Consider the following 20,672-nt stretch of genomic DNA (forward strand, 5'->3'; position numbering starts at 1 on the left):
CCATGGCTCACGGGCCCAGCCGCTCCGCGGCATGTGGGATCTTCCCGGACTGGGGCACGAACCCGTGTCCCCTGCTTCGGCAGGCGGACTCAACCACTGCGCCACCAGGGAAGCCCTGGCTTCTTTTTTCTTGGCACAATGTCTGTGAGATTCAGCCATGTGGTTGCGTATAAAAGTTGTTTATTTCTTTTTATTTCAAGATAGTATTCCACAATATGAATATCTGCCTTCTATTTATCCATTCTCTTATTGATGGACACTTGGGTTGTTTCCAGTTTGGAGCTATTTTGAATAAAGCTGCCGTGAACATTCTTATAGAGTCTGCCTCATTTTGGCTTCTATGTACTTCTTTGAAAATCTTTGTGCCACCAGTGCTGAGAGAAGTATGGCAAGGTTATGGTGGCTATGACCGATGTGGCAGCCTGCCTGCAGCCCAACAGTGCCCTTCCTAGACAGCCCCGCTGGGCGCTGACTTCCACTGCAGAGGGAAAGCATTTGGAAAAGGAGTGCGCAGGCAAACTGGGGAGCCCTCGGGTGCACTTTCAGTGTTTCTAGATCCTTAAAAGATACTGTAGAATGCCTGTCGCCATTGCTGTTGTATTCACCTCCTCCTCTCAATTCCCCATCCCAGTGCAAGTTGACTCTAATTAGCCATCGAGCATTCTGTTCTCGAGGGGTTTAAATATTTATGAGTAAGAGTCTTGTTCAGAGCCTGATAAAATATTTATGTGTTTCCATGGGACATTGGTTTCCATCTAGACTTCTCAAGGTGTTTTTTTGGAGACACTTGTCATAATCATGAGCTACTCGGACAGAGATAGATGACACGGCCAGAGAACATTGGTAATACTGAACCCACCTTGCTTTCTAGGGATGGGGGAGAATGAGCCTTCAGAAGAATGAGCATTAATAGTATCTGGATGGGGAGAAAGACTGACAACAATGACTTGGGAAAAGCAGGGCCTGTTAATGGAGTGCCCCTGAGGGTGTGAGTCTAGAGGGGATGGTGGAAAAGAGCTTGTCAGCCTGAGGAGGGATTAATTAAGATGGAATGCATTCGTTCCAAATAGAAGAATAAAGAAATCAGCCTTTCAAGGACACAGTTCCTTTGACAGCAATGTAGACAAGGCCTGTATAAGACAGCTGTGCTGAGTGCTATAATTATCACACCTGCTATGAAAATATGGGAGAAGGAGTGGAGGCTAGCCAGCGTTTCCAGGGGTGGGGGGGCCGGGGGAGAGAACTAGCTATTTCAGGAGGAATTGTTATTTTCATCCAAGGAAGAAGTGCCTTTTGAGTCAAGTTTTGAAGGAGGTGTGGCTCTCTGACTGGCAGCTGTGGTGTGGAAGGGCATTTCCAGACAGACAGAGTAACTGAAGCAGACATTTGAGTCAGGGCCAAAGTGCTGGTGTGGCTTTGAGTGAGGTGAAGATGGGGGTCAGGGAGGGGTAGGGCAGGTTTGCAGTAAGAGGTAGAGCAGGAGAGCTAAAGGCCAATTGTAAAGGACACAGGAGCCTGGACTTTAGTCTGTTTGTTGTAGGGAGCCATGTAACTTTTGATTGGATCAGATTTTGAGCAATTCTTGGGCAGTGCCTCCAGCCCAAGCAAGGCCTTGAGGTCTGTTTATGTCCAAGGCACTTCCAGAATATTCTCCTGTGTCCAATCCAGTCTAGAGACTTTGTACAATCTACTCTAAGGGATGTAAACGAGAGGAGGTCAGATTCATTCAATATACTCCTGGGATTAACCAGAAACAGATCTCACACATCACACAAATGCTCAGAATGCTGCAAGTCAAACTGAATTCATAGGCTGTATGCTGCATCCTCTGATCTCTTTCATGGCCACTTTGCCTCAGTGAGAGGGAATTGAGAGGGTCTAAGTACCCCTTTATCACCTGAACCTAAATCTGGGTCAGTATACTTCAGGCTGGGTTGCCAAGCAACAGAGGACCAAGCGATGAGGCCCGCAGACCATCTCTGCAAGATTCAGGCCTGCTTCAACCCGGTTCCTGGGCTGTGACTAGAGAGGCAACTGGCAATAGAGGGTTGAGGCCATGGAGATTGACAAGCCATAGACAGGACTGCTCGGCCACCTGCCACATGTGTTCTCCCGTCAGATCACAGATTCCTATTCAAAAATGCCTCAGGATGTTTATTTTTAATCCATAATAAAAATAAGGAGGTCAGGAGGGGTGTGAAACCTCTCGGTCATCTCCACTTTATGGTGTTTGTGATAAGGAAGAGATAGTTGTAGACATGATGGTCTGGGGATAGTCAGTCTTCAGTGCTGTGGTGAGGAACTTTGCATGTGTGTAGATTAGCCGGAGAGCTCTGGAGTTCTGATGGGGAGAAGAGATTTCTTGGTGTGAGGACAAAAAAAGGCATGGGAGGACCTCTTAGAGAAACTTCATGATTCTGCCCAGGGCCTTGCTATTTGGAACTGCTCTCTTGCTGCTGTGGGTACCTGTTCTAGAGTGACATTGGGAACACCCAAGAAGGAATTCTCTGGGCCTTCTCATTGCTGTCTGCCTATGCTGCAATGTCAGACTATCAGTCAGCACTGTCAGCTCACCATCCTGATTTTCCAAGGGTAATTGGGGAGACCTTGGGAGAGGAGGCAGAAGTGAAAGTCTTAACTAGGGAAATGGCAAGACTCCAGACCAACAACGTCCTTCTTGGTTCTAATTTAAGAAATTCCTGATTTTTTGCATGAAGTGGAATCTTCCAAGGGCCACATTAGCTGTAGTATTTCCTCTGAACAGGTGAACAGTGTGCATCCTTAATTGAGTGCCTTTTCCAAATGGACATTTCAGTGATTCTGTGTTGTGCCCTGGCTGGTGATGGTTGCCTGCTTTTGGATGCTGTTTAGATAAACCCAGGAGATTGGAGTGAAGAGGAAGCAGGAAAGATGATGGCAGGAGACAGGAAAGGGAAGAGAGTAGTGACCTGCTGGGGTCCTAGGTACCCAGTTATCTGCAAATGAAAGACTTGGATGAAAGAACATCAAATAACCACCCATGGGAATCTTTATGTGCAAATATTGCTGACTTCCAAGGCAGCTGTGAGGAGAAAAGAAGGGCGGAGACATGAGGCTGCTGTCAGTCAGTTTGAGGAATATTAACACAGGCTTGACACACCAGAACACATAGCCACACCACAACCGTGCAGATCCCAGCAGTAATACACTGTCCAAATCCCCTTCGCACTTCCATCACATTCTCTCATATTCATTCATAATATTAGTTATGTATGTGAGACATTTCAGCTGTACTTGCAAAGATACACAAATGCAGACTGACTTTATAAAGTAAGTATAAAGATAAGAAGAAACTATTCTAAAATATTACCAGCAGTGGGATTATAAATGATTCCTTTTCTTTTTTTTAAACTTATCCCTATTTTCCGTGATTGCTATTTTAAGTATGGATTTCTATGATAATCAGCAAAACATTAAGTAAAAAAATTCTTTTAAGGGGCTAAGTAGGGAGAAAGAAGAAGAGGCATAGATAGAGGACAGTAGGATTGTACAAGAATAGAAAAAAAATGTTGGAAGATGAATGAACAAAAAAGTTAATTCTTTTCAGGTTGCTAACTTCTGCATATTTTTTGGTTCATTATTGAATATCGTATCTCCTGCCCCCTGCCCCAAGGATCTGGAAGCTTCTATTAGCATGAAACCAAATTGCAAATACTAAGCCAAGTGTCACACCTCCAAGGCCTTAATGCAATCCTGTGGGTGACAATTGGAAGTCCCACAACTGGCCTACAGATGTCGACCAAGGTGCTAACACAGAACACTTCAACCTGGGCGGCAGCATCTTTCCCACAGAGTTTAATATTTATTCCTGCAGTGGCCGGGCCAGCCTTGTGCATCTCATCTCTGGAATATGGAACAGGGACCAACAAAAGCTGTCTGTAGTGGGGGTAGTGGGATATTCCCAGACAAAAGCCTGTTCTATGCTCATCCACGCCTCTGCCTGCAGCTCACTGGCTCAGGCAACCCCTTGGGAAGCTCTGCGGCTGAGCCTTTGGAGAGGTAGATGTCGTTTTCATTTCACAACCACTGGCCTTTTCTAGAGGCACTGTCGAGTCTGTGCTTTAATTGGCTTCTACTGAGAGACACGTGGTGAGGCCTCTCTCTGGGAGCAGAAGTTGCCATCTACCTTTACCCACCAGGATCAATTTAAAGCAAATGCCAGAGAACTATACATCCCACTGAACTCTGGGATCTGACATTACTTGTAATAATACAGTGTCAATAAATCCTTTTTATATTTTTAATTGATTACTTTTTTAAATTATAAAAGTAATACACACTCATTATAACAAGTCTAGTAAATAGCAGTATAGAAAGAAAATGTTACTAATCTCCACCTACTTTCCTTTACATCTTCCTGACAAAACTTCTTCACCCCTTTTCTACTTTCAAACAAACATAGGTGGAATTATTTTCTATTTCATATGTAAATGAGATCATATAATACAGGTTATTCTGTTTCATTTTATTATATTCCTTTATTTATTTATTTATTTATAATATTCCTTTGCAGAAAAGTTCCGTAATTTTTCCCATTATTTTTGTATTGATAGATATTCTGCATTTTCCTCCAGTGTTTTTTTTGTTTTGTTTTTTTACACAACAAACTATGCCACAGTAAACATTCTACATTTATCCTTACACTTTGGTTTTTATTTCCATAGGAAAATCCCCCAAATTGGCATTTCTGGGTCAAAGGGAACACACACAATTTTACTTCTCATTGTGGGTTTCCCCTACAGCAGTTGTTTCCCTCCCTCCTTTTGTCTTGCTCTCCCCTCTCCCACCGCCTTTCTCCAGGGGAGCCTGTGTATTTAGGCAGGAGAGCCCTGCAGTGAGAACTCATCCTTGCCAAGTGTGGATTATATCAGCTCAGTGGGGAGCAGGGTCTGCAGTGTCTTGGTTGCATTGTGTCTCTATTGCTTCTGGTTGGCCAGACTGTTCACAATTCCCCTTGCTCATTTATTCCATGCTGAGGAATTATACATGGTCTTCATCTGTGGCAGGAGCAGTATGATCAATGGGGAGGGGGCCGCTTTCAGAGAGAATAGGCTGTTACAATGCTTTCTCACAATGCTGTATCTGCTAATGTTTTTGTTATGTCCTTCCCTTAATAGTTGGATTGAGAAAAGTTCTTTGATTCCATCCCGGTCTTCTCCCTCTATTTTGAGGGATTTGGGATTTGGGGACTTTTATGAGTATATAGTCAATCAACTACAATTGATTACTTGACATGAGGATAATTAGTTGAGAAGGTAGGGGTCTCGGAGTTTAAGGATCAGTGCCAAGCAACAGATGCGAACATTTTTAAACAAATGATTTTACTCAACCTGGTATTAGTAGTGAGCTTCCCAGGACTACTTGGCTTTCATTTTTAGTTTTGCTCTTGTTTGCATGTAAAAATTCAGTCTAGCCCATAAGACTGGAGAGGAGTGGGATTCCTCACCTCACCAGGGCTGGAGAAAATATCAGAGAAGCATTAAGGGAAGCTGGTGAGTATGAACAAGTGAAATATAAATGGTGAACTGACAAAGTAGCAAGAAGTATATGGGATTTTTAAATCCTCAGCTGAAGGCTGATGTGTGGACCTGTGAGTTCATGGATACGCTATGGAAATCTGTGATCTCTAATCTATATTACAAACCCAGTTGTGATTCTGTGTTCAGAATGCAAACATAAGCTAAGTGGAGGGAACAAAATCATGAAGTCCTATGGCAGACATTTTGCTGTTGGCTTCTATAACACATGCTGCAATTTTTGCTCAGTAGCTTTGAAATGGATTTTTATGCCCTAGATTGAAAACTAAAGAAAGAAACGAAAACCAGAATAGAAGTTATTGTGATTAATTTCTAAGGAGAAATTTTAACTTTAGTTTGGACGTATATAAACCTGAAGCATAAGCATCATCCTTTGTGTTAATACTTTTACATCAACTTTTATTTTCAAGTATGCACTGATGGGGTAATAATGATAGTTAAGCCAATCCCTATTATAGGTTTGTCTCTTATAATTTAGGGATTCTATAAGGTATCTTAATTGGTCTCACAGTTAATAGTAAGGATAGTTATGTCTTATACTGTTTGCACTGTGATTTGCATCTGTAAAGATTATCTTTAAACAGTTTGGTCTTGACAGTAAAAAAAATTTAAGGTTAAACATATTACAAGACATTAAGCATCTGCTTCTGGCCATAATGGTCTACCTGGTAGTAGACCATTGCTCCCAGAGGGGACATCTAGAAAAGCTGGATTTCAAAAATCTATTTGAAGGTGTAAAAGACCTACCAAGGCAGCCAGTGCTTGAGAGCTAAGACCTTAGAAAGAAGAGAAATTCATTGAGTGCCCTACATTCTAGGTTGCATTTTTCCTTGAGACATTTACCATTTATTAAGTAGCATGTGAGGAGAAGCTAAGAACCCAAGCAAAAAGCAGCTGCTAAGACTCAGAGAAGCTGAGCAGAACATTCTGCAGCCTGATAGGGCTGGGGAGGGAAAAAAGGGGGAATTCAAGGGTACTAAATGAGCCAGGACATAAGAGGCCATGCTCATGGAAAGAAAAGAGGCACAGAGGAATCAGCCCAATAAGTTTGTACCATTTTCCTTATAGGTCATTCACCAATGTATAATTAGCACAGACCAAGAGGTAAGAAAGCCAAACAGAAAGCAGGTGCTAAAAAGCTAAGGTGACTAGAGTTATTATTACAGTCTTACTGTGCTGGGGAGATTAAAATGGGAGTGTTAGGCCCACCAAAGTGGAAGGGCCTGAAAAACACTGCAACGGTTAATTTTATGTATCTATTTGTGTCGGCCACAGGATGCCCAGATATCTGGTTAAACATTATTTTGGGGTGTATCTGTGGGGTGTTTCTGGAAGAGATTAGCATTTGAATTAGGGAACTAAGTAAAGCAGTTGGCCTTCCTCATTGTGAGTGGACATCACCCAGTCTGTTGAAGGCCTGCATAGAACAAAAAGGCCGAGGAGGGTTGAAATTTCTCTGCCTGACTACTGAGCTGGGACATTGATCTTCTCTTGCCCTTGGCACTCCTGGTTTTCAGGCTTTCGGATACAGGCTGGCACCTACACTATCAGCTCTCTGGCTCTCAGGCCTTTGAACTACACCACTGGCTTTCCTGTGTCTCCAGCTTGTGGATGACAGATCATGGGACTTCTCAGCCTTCATAATTAATTGTGTGAGCCAGAACCTTGTAATACATCTTTTAAATTTATATATAAAATATTACTTCTGTTTCTCTGGAGGACCCGGACTAGTACAAATACCCTAAGCTTTTGGTTGGGACTCCTGAAGGACTGTGCCTGAGGAGTTAGCCCAGAAATAGACCTGATCTTATAAACAATTGAAATCCAGTCCCCAATCAGATTAGCCACTGACTGGATTAAGATGATCAGTTTTGGCTCCGGCTGGAGCAGGAGAGGGAGCGGGCGCGGGAGGGTGGGGGCCGCAGTGGGCGGCCCGGTGGCCTTCTTGCACAACCCCTGACCCTCTTGCCCGGCCCCTCGGCCAGAGCCTGCCAGGAAAACTCTGTTTTTTGCTCTGAAGGCCTTCAACTGATTGGATGTGGCCCACCCACATTGTGGAAGGCTAACCCTATCACACCGTGTGTCCTTGCACTGCACTCATTTAATGACCTTGCCCTTTGTTGCAGCATGCAGGATCTAGTTCCCGGACCAGGGATCGAACCCGGGCCCCCTGAATTGGGAGCAAGGAGTCTTAACCATTGGACCACCCTATTCTTGTTTTTAAATACGGTCCCCTCCCTCTCTCAATGGAAGATAAGCTTGGAGCAAAGGTGTCCAGTAGAAATGTTCTCAAAAATCCTGGGCATGTTCTCAAAACACTTTTTTTTAACAGCTATTTAATTGCCACTGTACTGCCAAGGATTAAATCAGTTTTTTACTTTGCTTCTTCACAGTGTTTTCCTTATAAAAAATTAAAGTAAGAAAATGACTGCCAGGTGGAGAAAACTGTCTGCTAAAGAATTGTATAAAGGCATCATAATGGCAGGATAAAAGAGTTGATCTTGGAATCAAGGCCTTGGGTTCATGTTATAGCATCTGCTACTTTCTAGCCAAATGACAGTGATTTTATCTCTCCGGTTCTACAGAGTGGCCATACTTCACGTTACTTGTTGTAACAGCAAGAAAAATAGACCACAGGGTGTGAAGTGTTACAGTTAGTCCTCTGGTAGTGCTCTGGTTTCACAAGTCTTTTCTAAAGTTCTTAGAATGATTAGTAGGAGGTAATATTCATGTAATACCACCAGCACTGTGCCTGCTTAATAGAAGACACTCAATTATTTCTTGAGTGGAGTTAGTTTCAGTTGATACTATACCCTTTAAATTTGAAAAAAGTCAACTTATTTTACCATATACACAATTGTTTACTGTTAAAAGTGTTTAAATTAATTGTACCCTTGGTTACATGTTGAAAAACAGAACTGAAATATTAAGTGGTGATCAAGTAATTATACTTCCATCACGCTAATGTTGTAAGGAAGAATAAACAAAAATCAAGCAGCAAAGGCATACACAATAATTAAGTTGCACAATTAAAGGTTAATATTTTCTCAACACAAAAATGCAGGTCTCTACTTCATCCTACTCTCTTACACTTAATCTTTGATAACTCGAGACACACTGAAAATATTAAAGCCAACTAGGTCTTACATTTTCCTTAGTAAAGGTGGAAGTGTAGAGAATTATTCTTAGTACTACTGATACAAATAAAATTGGCTGGTTATTAGATGCCTTTCAGTGTAGTGGTTATGGTATATGAAGCTCTCTTGCCTATGAAAGTTTTGTCCAAATCACTTCCTAGTTGCCTCAAAATCCCCCACTTGTTAAGTTCTCCTTTCCCTATTCTTACTGGTTTTCTACCTTCATACCTTTTTACGAAATAAACATTTTCTTGCAACTAAAAAAAAAAAAAAAAAGATAATCAGTTTTATTCTAACACCCTAACAGAAGCTAAAAAACATATCCTTTGGAAAAGAGAAAATGATCCAGAACTTCTGTATTCTTAACATATGGTCTCTGATAGTCAGTGAAATAAAACAAAACAAAACAAAAGGGGGCATACCAAAATATTCTTTCCAGAATATGGTGCAGAAAGGGAGAATGTAGACTCACTGAGTTGAGAAGACAGTTTCAAGTCTAGGGAGACCAAAGGCAGCTGGAGTTTGCAGAACGGAGTATTGAAGAGGAGAAAACTGCTCAGAGAGAACTCCAGAGATTCTCACAGAGTATACCTCAAGTACAAAGCTGAGTACTTATGAGCACATGAGTGTGAGGAAGCTACCTAGGGAGGGAAGAAGAACCACTCAAAAGGATTAGAGGAAGCAGTACTTGCCAGTCACACAGGGCTGGGAATAGAGATTTCATCAGGAAAAAGTACAAGCAAAAAGGCAATGGAACAACATCTTTAAAGTACTGGAAAGACAAAAAACAAAACCCTTCAACCTAGAATTCTATGCCCAGTGAAAATATCTTTCAAAACAAAGGCAAAAGACTTTTTCAGATGTATAAAAGCTGAAAGAATTCCTTACTGGCAGATGTTCACTACAAGAAATGTTAAAGGAAGTGCTTCCAGAAGAAGGAAAATGATACCAGGAGGAAATATGGATATATACAAAAAAGCGAAGAGCACCAGACATGGTAACTACATGGGAAAATATATAAGATTTTTATTATTTAAACCTCTTTTAAGTAAAATTGACAGTTTAAAGAAAAATAAAAACAATGTATTGTGGGGTTTATAACATATTTAAAAGGAAATGTATGACAATGACTGTACAAAGGCTGTTAGTGGAAACATGGAAATATATTCTTGGTCACATTCTTATACTACATGTGAAGTCATGTGATATCACTTGAGGGTAGACTGCAATAGGTTAAAGATGTATCTATAAACACAAAAACAGTCACAAAAAAGAAGTATAACTAATAAGCCAAAAGAGAGATAAAATGGAATCATAAAAAATACTCAGTTCACTTTAAAAAAGGCAAAAAAGGAGGAAAAGGGAAAGAAGAATAAAAAACAATACAATATGATACATTTAAACCTAAAAATACCAATATACCAATAACTACTTTAGATATAAAGGATCTCAACACCTCAACTAAAAGGCAGGAATTTCCAGATAGGATAAAAAAGCAAAGCCAATTATATACTGTGTATAAGAAACAGGCTTTACATATCAAGACAAAAATAAATTAAAAGGGTGGAAACGTTTAACTGTGTTAACACTAAGCAGAATATAGATGAGTAGCAATAACACTAATCAAAATATAGATGAGTAGCAATATTAGTATCAGATAAAGTAGATCGTGGAGCAAAGAATATTATACACCTAATAACAGAGCTTCAAAATACATGAAGTAGAGATGATATGACTTCAAGGAGAAATAGACAAATCCATAATTGTGGTCCAAAATTTTGTTAGCTTTCTTTAAGTAATGCATGTAGCAAGAAGACAAAATAATTAAGGATATAGAAGAAGGAAACAACGTAATCAGCTTGACCTCATTGATCTAGATATAGAGCTCTAGATATTGATATAGAGCATTTTACCTATTGACAGCAAAGTATTCATTCCTTTCAAGTACACACGGAACATTTATCAAGAGAGACCATATTCTGGGCTGTAGGACAAGTCTCGATACAGTTAAAAGGATTCAAGTCATACAAAGTATGTTCTTGACCACAATAGAATTAATTAAGAAATCAATAATAAAAATCTTCAAATATTTGAAAACAGTAATGCATTTTAATATAGCTCTTAAGGCAAAGAAGAAATCAAAAGGGAAATGAGAAATTAGTTTGGACTGAATGAAAATGAAAAGTTACATATAAAAAGCAGTATAGGTGTACCTCATTTTATTGTACTTGGCAGGTATTGAGTTTTTTACAAATTGAAGGTTTGTGGCAACCCTGCATTGAGCAAGTCCATTGGTGCTATTTTTCCAATGGCATTTGCTCACTTAGTGTCTCTGTGTCACATTTTGGTAATTCTTGCAATATTTCAAACTTTTTCATTATTAGTATATTTGTTATGGTGATCTGTGATCAGTGGTGTTTGATGTTACAATTGCAAAAAGAATACATCTTGCTGAAGGTTCAGATGATGGTTAACATTTTTTAGCAATAAAGTATTTTTAAATTAAGGTATATACATTGGTTTTTTAACACATAATGCTATTGCACACTCAGTCGACTATAGTATAATGTAAACATAACTTTTATATGTGCTGGGAAATCAAAAAATTCATGTGACTCACTTTGTTGTAATATTCACTTTATTGTCATAGTCTGGAACTGAACTCTCAGTATCTCTGAGGTATGCCTGTACTTAGGTGGAAATTTATAGTGCTGAGGACTTATGAGAAGAAAAGTCTCAATGTCCTCAACTTCCATCCCAAGCAACTAGAATAAAAAAGAGTAAATGAGACCCAAAGTAAGCAGAAGAAGGGAAATAATAAATATCAGAGCAGAAATCAATAAAATAGATACACAAAAAAGTAGAGAAAATCAAAGTGAATGCTGATTTATTGAGAATACCAATAAAATCAGTAAGCCTCTAGTGAGCCTGATCAAGATAAAAAGAGAACGGACACAATTTACTAACACCATGAATTAAAGAGGTGACAACTCTACAAATTCTATAGATATTATAAACAGCTTTCTTCTAATAATTCCATCAACTTAGATGAAAAGAACAAATAGCTTGAAAGACACAAACTACCAAAGTTTATTAAATATGTCTTAGAGTTCGTGAAAGCCCACATCTATTAAAGAAAAAGTCTTAGCAAACTAGAATTTCCTTAACCTGATAAAGGGAATCTATGGAAAACCTACATCTAACATCATATTTAATAGTAAAAGACCTTGCTCCTAAGATCAAGAACGAGACAAAGATGCCCACTGTCACCAATTCTATTCAACACTGTTCTGGAGGTCCTAGCCAGTGCAGTAAGGTAAGAAAAAGAAATGAAAGGCATCCTGTTTGGAAAGGAAGAAGTAAAACTGTCTTTATTTGCAAATGACCTGATCATCTATTTAGAATATTAAATGGAACCTACAGAAGAGCCACTAGAACTAATGAATGAGTTGAGCATAAAAACACAGTATCAATATTCAAACATAGTTTGTGCATATATATATATACCAATGTTGAACAATCAAAATTGGAAGTTAAAAAAATTTATAATAGCATCAAAAATATGAAATACTCAGGGATAAATCTGATAAAAATTGTGCAAGACCTATATACTGAAAATTACAAAACCTTATTGAGAGAAATTTAAGAAGACCTAAATAAATGGAGAGATATACCTTGTTCATGGGTGCTATTGATTGAATGTTTATGTCCTCCCCAAAATTTATATGTTGAAATCTCATCATCAGTGTGATGGTATTTGGAGACAGGGCCTTTGGGAGATGATTAGGTCATGAGGGGGAAGCCTTCATGAATGAGATTAGTGCCCTTATAAGAAGAGGCCAGAGAGTAGCTCTCTTTCCATCATGTTAGGATATAACAAGAAGTCAGCCATCTGCATACTGGAAGAGGACTGTCACCAGACCATGATCATGCTGGCACCATTATCTTGAACTTCCAGTCTTCAGAACTGTGAGGAATAAATTTCTGTTGTTTATAAGCCACTTAGTCTATGGTATTTTGTTATAGCAGGTGAGCTGAAAGACAATGGGTTAGAAGGTTCAATATTGTTAAGACGTTAATTCTCTCCTAATTGATCTATAGATTCAATACAATCCCAATCAGAATCCCAGATGGCCTTCTTGTAGAAATGATAACCTCACTTTAAAATTCATGGGAAAATGTGCAGTATCTAGAATAGCCAAAACAGCTTTCAAAAAAGGAACAAAGTTGGAGGATTATTGCTCTCTGTTCATTATTTTGAATGCAAGAGTGTTTTCAGAGGTGTATGCATATGTCAAAACTTATCAAATTGACACTTTAAATATGTGCAGTTTATGGTATATAATTTATACCTCAATAGAGCCATTTATTTAAAAGCTTAATAGGAAAATGGGATAAAATACAAATAAAAAATATTTTAAAATACCCCAAAACCCCACAGGACAGATTGAGAAAGTAAAACAAATAGTAATGTAATAGATTTTAACTCATTTATGTCAGTAATTATCTTAAGAATAAATAGAATACTCCAGGACATATATACACTACCAAATATAAAATCGATAGCTAGTGGGAAACAGCCACATAGCACAGAGAGATCAGCTCGGTGCTTTGTGATCACCTAGAGGGGTGGGATAGGGAGGGTGGGAGGGAGATGCAAGAGGGAGGAGCTATGGGGATATATGTATATGTATGGCTAATTCACTTTGTTATAAAGCAGAAACTAACACACCATTGTAGAGCAATTATACTCCAATAAAGATGTTAAAAAAAAAGAATGAATAGAATACTCCAATTAAAAGACAAAGATTATTGTACTAGATAAAGAACAGACATATTAAAAAGAATTATTAAAATGTTTTAATTGGTGACAGAGTTTTTCATAGCCTTCATCATTTTATTGCACCATGCTTTACTTGTGGGTAGCCACAAAGAAATGTTTGATTTATGAGACCAATATAAAGAGAAACCTTAATTTAAAAAAATTTTTATCCCTAGCTTCACCTGAGTTGTGGTTTGAAATGAGCCTCTCCACTTGGCATGAGTGGGGTTTGTAGGAGGCGTTAATGGGTGGGCTATGACTCCCCCCTTCTGATTTTGTATGTAAAGTATTACATATTTATATACATTTTTCAGGAGAGGATCAGTAGTTTTCATCAGTATTTCATGTCCAAAAAACTATTTAAGAATCATGGTTTGAAGAATGAATATATTGAGTGCTGCTCTAGGTGTCTAATTTCTTTTCTTTGTTTTTTTTATACAGCAGGTTTTTATTGGTTATCTATTTTATACATATTAGTGTATATATGTCAATCCCAATCTCCCAGTTTATCCCCATGCCCCGCTTTCCCCCCTTGGTGTCCATACGTTTGTTCTCTATATCTGTCTCTATTTCTGCCTTGCAAACTGGTTCATCTGTACCATTTTTCTAGATTCCACATATATGCCTTAGTATACAACATTTGTTTTTCTTTTTCTGACTTACTGCACTCTGTATGACAGTCTCTAGGTCCATCCACGTCTCTACAAATGAACCAATTTCGTTCCTTTTTATGGCTGAGTAATATTCCATTGTATATATGTACCACATCTTCTTTATCCATTCTTCTGTCAGTGGACATTTAGGTTGCTTCCATGACCTGTCTGCTGTAAATAGTGCTGCAATGGTACATTTCTCTAATAATTAGTGATGTCGAGCAGCTTTTCATATACCTCTTGGCCATCTGTATGTCTTCTTTGGAGAAATGTTTACTTAGGTCTTCTGCCCATTTTTTAATTGGGTTGTTTGTTTTTCTGATATTGCGCTGCATGAGCTGTTTATATATTTTGGAGATTAATCCTTTGTCCATTGATTCGTTTGCAAATATTTTCTCCCATTGTGAGGGTTGTCTTAATGTCTTATTTATAGTTTCCTTTGCTGTGCAAAAGCTTTTAAGTTTCATTTGGTCCCATTTGTTTACTTTTGTTTTTATTTCCATTTCTCTAGGAGGTGGATCAAAAAAGATCTTGCTGTGATTTATGTCAAAGAGTGTTCTTCCCATGTTTTCCTCTAAGAGTTTTATTGTGTCCGGTCTTACATTTAGGTCTCTAATCCATTTTGAGTTTATTTTTTTGTATGGTGTTAAGGAGTGGTCTAATTTCATTCTTTTACATGTAGCTGTCCAGTTTTCCCAGCACCACTTATTGAAGAGACTGTCTTTCCTCCATTGTATATTCTAGGTGTCTAATTTCTTAGTACTTCTCTGAAATTAATTTCTAGTGAATGATTCAAGTGATTTGATCTGTATGTATGTACATGAGCCTCATCACAGTAGCTTGGAGTAGCAAGTTAATGGTTATTCCAAGGATTGTGTGGTTCCACACAATCTGATGAAAGCCTTATGTTTCCTTAAGCTAGACTCAGGTTCTCATGGAATGATTCTCAGATCAACAGGTGCAGCATCACCTGGGAACTTACTAGAAATGCACATTCTCAGGCCCTACTGAATCAGAAACTCTGGCAGTAAAGGGCCTGCAATTAGTATTTTTTAAGGCATTCTCCAGGTGATTTTGATGTGCACTAAAGTTTGGTAACCACTGGGTTAAACTATTCTTAGAAAAGTCTATTCCGTACCCCCTGCTTTCAGGCCAAGTTTAGGACATTTTGATAAGGAAGTGGCTGCAGAATGAACAGTCCAGTGTCAATAGCTTATATTTTCCATCTCTTTATCCTCGAAGAGACTGAATCACTGTCACACAGTGTCTTGGGTTGCACAACAACACTGAACAACAGTTCAGAGAAATCCAGTGTCCAGATGAAACTGGAATTTGCAGATACAGCATGTGAGTTCACTCATAAAAATTCTAACCAGAAGGCTTTTCAGGAATGAGTCCCATTAATTCCAAGGGCCTTGGATCTCTGCTGCTTTTGAGGAGTAGAACATTGTTTCCTGAACAGACTGAACCTCAGGAACTAAGTGTTATTTACCATTTTCTAGCTGTACGGCACCCTCGCAAACATCCTTTAAAGAAGTACTCGGTATCACCATGGCTCCGTTGGCAAGGTAGATTAATGAATTCACTCAGCTTATGTTCTGGGTATCCAGCAGGACTGAGATCTCAGCTATAGCAGCATAAAACTTGAGCTGTCCAAAACCGGCCTCTGAAACCTTCAAATGATCATTCTCTCTGGTCCTTCTGTTGCCTGAAGCTTGATTTGTCGTGACACCTTACTGTTTCACTGATGAGAAATAGCACAGAGCGCTTCACAGCAGTTCTCATTAAAGGAGGGCAGCGAAGTGGAATTCATTCTTGGCTGCTCTTAATAATTTTCAAGTGAGAATTTTACTGCATATTAATGAACACTAATTGACATTTGTGACTGGTTTTTATGGAAATCATGCATATATAATTTGCATGATAGTACCTAAGTGCAACTCAGAGAAGTTGGTGAGGGTTTTTGTATGTTGCTGGGTTTTTTTGTTTTTTTGTGTTTAATTCCCAACTCCAATCCCTGGCAGTAGTGTGGAATATTCACATGTCTCTAGGATCCGTCTATAAGGCAGTAGTGGCTCACAGCCCAGTTCGTGTGGTTGTGCCAGTTTATACCTGAGAGTACAGAGGGTCACAAAACACATCAGGGCAGGTCTCTGAAAGTAGGAGATGCTCCCACAGTAGTCAGAGGGATTTTCCAGCCCTCCTTTATAAATCAAATCTCCTGTTTCTGCTGAGTTATAGGAGTATCTCACTGTCCTGAGGATTGTTCCCAGGAGAATAGGACTCCTGTCCTATATTATGTTTTCTAAACATCTCTGGGTTCACTTCAACAAATATGTACTGATCACCAGGCCCTGTGCTAGGTGGTAGAGCAAGACCATGTTGTCTTGTTCCCTGCTGCATCCCTAGGTCTTAGTGACCAGCCCGTCATAGTTGGTCAGTCAACATTTATTGGATTAATGATCATGGTCTCTACCATCAGGGATCTATAATTCAGTATCCTTACAAAATCTGATTTTAAATACAACATGAAGACCATTACTCTTCATGTTAGAAGAAACAATGATTTAGAACTTGGGATTCTGTTAGAAACTTTAGAGAAACAAGATAGATAACCTTGACTATATGATCCAAGTCTTTTATATAGATGACTCTTCTCTATTGTGGAAATGAAAGAAGCCAATATTTATTGATAATCTAGTATATCAGTTCCATGTGCAGGCATCCTGGACATCATATGATTTAATCATCAACAAAATCTATGAGGTGTAGATAGTATTATCCTCATTTCACTGAGGAGGCAGCTAAGAATTGGAGAAGTTAAGTGACTAACCTAAGACACCACAGATATAAAATGATGGAGCTGAGAGTTAAATTCAGCCTGGGCTTTGTCCATTGCAGTATCACTCATTATACCCAATGGTCCTAGGATGTGTGAAATGAAGCCAAACTCCATGTACTGGGATGGAGACTGAATTGACCCCGGGACCCTGAGGTGTGCCCTGCATTCAGTTGATCTACTGTTTACAGTAAACCTACTGCTTACAGCACTGTTTTTCAGATCCTGTGGGGAACCCACGCCAATAGACAGTCTGATTCACTTTAATTCTACCAAGCAGCCAGAAATATTTAAACACTGTAAGCAGAGGGAGAAGTCAGGTTTCGTAGAAGAAAAGTTACAAGTAATATCAAATTAAAAGGTTGAGTATGGCCTTCTGTAATGTTGAACAAAAATGTCCTACAGATTGCAGAAAAAATCACTGTGCGCTGGGAAGCTCTGGAGAGGAGAGGCTTTAGAACACAGGGATTAGGAAAGACTGGTGGGATAATCCAAGAATTCATACAGAGCCCAAGGATCCAAAAGGTTCGTTTTCTCTAAGACTCACATTAAAGTGGTGAATCAAGTCCACTCTCCTTCACCCCACCCTGTCCTCTTCCCACCCCTGCCAAGGGACACCCAGTGATTCCCTTCTGCTTCTAAACTCCCCTAAGAGGGATGTATTTGGAGCAGCTGTCTCTCCTCCCCTTGATCTCCCTCCAGTGAATCAAGATTCCCTGCACGAGCCCTGCTCCAGCGTCCTGGGGATGATTATTCAGAAACCATGAAAGTATGTGGAAAACTTGAGGCACTTCAGAGGCTTTAAAAGAGAACTTTTATCATTTCTCCCTCTTTTATAAGGCAAATCTGAGGTTCTGAGAAGCAGATTAATTCAGTACACTTTACATTGTTGGGGAGAAAATGTACAAGTTCCAAAACTTATACTCTCCCAAGAGAATATTCCTTCCCCTTCCACAGGGTTCCTTTTTTCCCTCGGACCTCCTCCACAAACTTCTAACTACAGCCTTAGAGCTGTTACCCCTGTGGCCCTGCTCTCTCCAGTTGCCTCCACTGGCCCTGCACACATTCTCCGTATTCACATCAAACTTGCCTTCCTGCTGGTCACCATTCCCATCCATCACTCCCCTGTACACACACACAGTCTCCATCTTCCCTTCCCCAAGCCCAGGCCTTTGCCCCCGATGTTTCTAGTGCGTGAAAGGCCAATCATAACTTCCTTTAAAGGACCTTTAAAGTAGTATAGAAAGAGCACTGAACTTGGGACACCAAGATTCTCTTCCTACGCTCACCATGTGATCCCTGAACCTCCCAACCTCTGTGGGGCAGTTTTCTGACCCATAAAATGGAGACTGGACTTGATTATATCTGAGGTTGCTTCCATCTCCAATATTCTGTGACTTCACTTACTTTCCCTGACTGAACTGTCTTGTTCATAGACACGCAGTACTTTTCCACCCTAATCTCATGCTCATCCTCTCTTAGAAAGAATTTACAACTGTAAGCCATCTTCTGTGTTGAGGATCGCTGTGGTGGGCGGTCGTCAGGGGAGGTTTAATCCCCTCCGCCCTGTGTGTACTTGTCTGCTGCCTCCACAAAGAGCAGTGTATGCTTAGGCAATAGGCATGAATTTTACTGTTAGTATAAGTGACCCATATGCAGCATGTTTGTAAATCTGCTACCAAAACATAACACAGTGCATTCAAAAACAATTAAAATGCATTTTACATTCCCTGCTGTTTATAATTATCCATGTATCTGCTGCCTATATTAACATAGTTAATGTGGAGGTAATACCTGAGACAATATTAGTGCCAGAAGGAACGTTAGTAAGTATCTAGTCAATGCTATTGGTGGTGGTTTGAATAGATACATTTACTATTAATTTGCATGTGGTTCTGACTTACCTCTTCTTCATGGATAACCTGAGGCTGAGATACTTCAAACAATGTATCTATTTGGGTAGAAACATCCTTATTACTTCAGCTGTCCCTTCTGCTTTTAATATAAAGCATGTATTGGGTTGAAAAATGAAGGAATAAGGAAATCCAGACAAAAGGAAAATAGTCGTAGGATAATAAAACGAGCCAGAAATACCTAACACTGCACAGTTGCTATAAGTGAACCACATATTTGATTCCAAGCTTCCCAGCAGCCAAAAGAGAAAGAAACGTACTACTCATGACATGAAAATGTTCCAGAAAAAGACAACTTTTCCTGGTATTTGAAAGGAAGAGAAATTTCCACCATCTGTCCTCATGGAGGAGCCACTAAGTCAGTGTTATAGACCACACCTTTGACAATATTTTACTAATACCTACAATGCTAATTTTGTTCATTTATTCAATAATCATTTATTGCGTGCCTACTATGTGCCATTTATGTTTCAGTGCATTACAGTTATTGTTCTTTTTGATGCTCAGATTATCCTGTCATTGACCAGTGGAAGCCTGTTGACTCCTGCATCCCTTTGACATGATTCTGTACTCTCTGTAGTCTGATAATTTTTCATGCTCTAGTATGACAAAATGTCCCAGTTTCATCTCATATATTTCCAGCTCCATAACTTAAATTGACTATTTCACTAAAGAAACCTGATTCCTTTTAGTGAAAAATGGTTTTAGAGACTACAGTCTGGGCACTTGGAGTGCTTATTGTTGCTATGTTGTACTACTTCCAAACTTCAGTTAACAGACTAGGAAATATGAATATTTTAGAAAAAGAAAAATTTTGAGTCCATACTGATATTTCCCATTTAAATAAAAGATTGAGAGATTTTTAACTTATTTTATTTTATATGCATATTTTTTTCTCTTACTTTGAAATTCTTAGTTCCCACTGACATGAACATAATTACTTATTTGCTTTATCTAATAGGTAGATGTGTGTATGTGTATATGTATGTATATCCATCTGTATAAAATAGGAACAATACCCACTTAATGACATTTAAGATTTCTTTGTGGTTATTTGTTGTCTTTCGGGTGTATAATCAAATTACTTTTACTTAAAATAATTCTTCTCTATGTGGTTATGTCATTAACTTGATGATAGTAATTTGCTTCAGCTTGCTTTCTAATTATTAGATATTTATTTTCTTTTTGATTTAATTTTGTTTTTATTTTGTTTTGAATTTTATTTTATTTATTTTTTATATAGCAGATTCTTATTAGTTATCCATTTTATACATATTAGTGTATACATGTCAATCCCAATCTCCCAATTCATCACACAACCACCGCCCCCCCCTGCCACTTCCCCCCTTGGTGTCCATACTTTGTTCTCTACATCTGTGTCTCTGTTTCTGCCCTGCAGACCGGTTCATCTGTACCATTTTTCTAGGTTCCATATATATGCGTTAATATACGATATTTGCTTTTACCTTTCTGACTTACTTCACTCTGTATGACAGTCTCTATATCCATTCATGTCTCTACAAATGACCTAATTTCATTCCTTTTTATGGCTGAGTAACATTCCATTGTATATATGTACCACATAGTCTTTATCCATTCGTCTGTCAATGGACATTTAGGTTGCTTCCATGACCTGTCTGCTGTAAATAGTGCTGCAATGAACATTGGGGTGCATGTGTCTTTTTGAATTATGGTTTTCTCTGGGTATATGCCCAGTAGTGGGATTGCTGGG

General features: G+C 39.0%; 1 protein-coding gene across 4 annotated transcripts in view; it reads left to right on the forward strand.

Moving 5' to 3' along the window:
- Positions 1–20,672, forward strand: part of GPR156 (G protein-coupled receptor 156) — a 94,731-nt gene that overhangs the window by 3,393 nt on the left and 70,666 nt on the right. Inside the window, exon 1 of one of the 4 annotated variants that reach the window (XM_055085094.1) lies at positions 9,626–9,710. The exons of 2 other annotated variants lie outside the window; for them this stretch is intronic. The gene's annotated coding sequence lies outside the window, so the exon portion shown is untranslated. Of the gene's footprint in view, positions 1–9,625; positions 9,711–12,627; positions 12,683–20,672 lie in introns of those variants that run through there. One more of the 4 variants, XM_028493276.2, reaches the window with a different exon arrangement.

The sequence above is a fragment of the Physeter macrocephalus genome, chromosome 1 (assembly GCF_002837175.3).
Source record: "Physeter macrocephalus isolate SW-GA chromosome 1, ASM283717v5, whole genome shotgun sequence".
In the NCBI taxonomy this organism is placed as follows: Eukaryota; Metazoa; Chordata; class Mammalia; order Artiodactyla; family Physeteridae; genus Physeter; species Physeter macrocephalus.